This window comes from Haliotis rufescens, unplaced genomic scaffold, assembly GCF_023055435.1.
Source record: "Haliotis rufescens isolate VD_foot unplaced genomic scaffold, xgHalRufe1.0.p SCAF_14, whole genome shotgun sequence".
Taxonomy (NCBI): Eukaryota; Metazoa; Mollusca; class Gastropoda; order Lepetellida; family Haliotidae; genus Haliotis; species Haliotis rufescens.
The window spans coordinates 34202314-34204023 of record NW_025963824.1 but is presented as its reverse complement, the minus strand read 5'-3'; the positions used below and the strand labels follow the sequence as shown (position 1 = coordinate 34204023).

The window sequence follows — 1710 nt, the reverse complement described above, 5'->3', positions numbered from 1 at the left end:
TAGCTTGATACATGAACATAGATACATTTCTCATAGTGTCATTAATTTACATAACTTGTTACCGTTTGGGTTGTGGTAGAGATAGTTATTTAGATATTTTGTTCTAACATCATTACACACTCGACATACACATAAAAGTGATATTCATCTTCAAAACAATAAGTTTTATAAATCCTACAAAGTCTATGTTCTCTTGCAATACCTTCATATCTGCCTTTTTCAATAAATAGATCATGTGAGCCACAACAAAATGGAGAAAGAGCTGTTCTAAACTTATGTAAATTTACACTTAATAGATAAGGTTCTAGTATAACAGTTGTCTTAAATGTAGTGTAGTAATTTGCTTTTCTAGAACTCGACAAGGAACCATGCCATTTGGATGTACATATCTTTTAAGGCATGAGTCAAACGGGAGAAGAAATGCTGTGGCATATCTACATGTAGCTGTAACCAAATATAACCATATCTACCTGTTGCTGTAACCATATATAACCATGTCTACCTGTTGCTGTAACCAAATATAACCATATCTACCTGTTGCTGTAACCAAATATAACCATATCTACCTGCTGCTGTAACCAAATATAACCATGTCTACCTGTTGCTGTAACCAAATATAACCATATCTACCTGTTGCTGTAACCAAATATAACCATATCTACCTGTTGCTGTAACCAAATATAACCATATCTACCTGTTGCTGTAACCAAACATAACCATATCTACCTGTTGATGTAACCAAATATAACCATATCTACCTGTTGCTGTAACCAAATATAACCATATCTAACTGTTGCTGTAACCAAATATAACCATGTCTACCTGTTGCTGTAACCAAATATAACCATATCCACCATCATGTAACATGTTTTTAACGTCTACCCGTCTCTACCCCAGCACACAACACCAGCAGCACCCGTATACGCTTGCATTACTGATGGCGTCAATACCGGGTATTGATACAGGCATTCTAGGGCACTAATACCCACGGGTATCCTGCGACATCCCGGGTACAACCACAGACGCTGAAGGTACAGCACGGGTAGACTGCGACATTCCCGGGGTACAACCTCAGACGCTGAAGGTACAGCACGGGTACCCTGCGACATCCCCGGTACAACCACAGACGCTGAAGGTACAGCACGGGTACCCTGCGACATCCCAGGTACAACCACAGACGCTGAAGGTACAGCACGGGTACCCTGCGACATCCCGGGTACAACCACAGACGCTGAAGGTACAGCACGGGTATCCTGCGACATCCCAGGTACAACCACAGACGCTGAAGGTACAGCACGGGTATCCTGCGACATCCCAGGTACAACCACAGACGCTGAAGGTACAGCACGGGTACACTGCGACATCCCAGGTACAACCACAGACGCTGAAGGTACAGCACGAGTACACTGCGACATCCCAGGTACAACCATAGACACAGACCGGTACAGCATGAGTATGTGGAGTATTATTGACATACTGTTGCCTGTACCTATATACTTACCTATTTCTGACGCCGCCTACCCCGTAGCTGGAGAAGCCCTGGTGATATGACAATCTCGCATCCAGTAAAGCAGACCCTTGTTTACCCGTACGTGATGAGCTCCGGATTAAACGACAACTGTGGGTCTGTCAACTGGCGGTCTGTCAACTGCCTGTAGGAATATGTCCAGTGTTCTCAATGGCGAGAGAACGACGTCAAGGGGAATTCCC

General features: G+C 43.6%; 1 protein-coding gene across 1 annotated transcript in view; it reads right to left on the bottom strand.

The window, feature by feature from the left end:
- The window catches only part of LOC124121953 (E3 ubiquitin-protein ligase TRIM56-like), a 22011-nt gene extending 20301 nt beyond the window's left edge, over positions 1 to 1710 (bottom strand). The window contains exon 1 of the mRNA XM_046485090.2: positions 1502 to 1710. The gene's annotated coding sequence lies outside the window, so the exon portion shown is untranslated. The remainder of the gene's footprint in view (positions 1 to 1501) is intronic.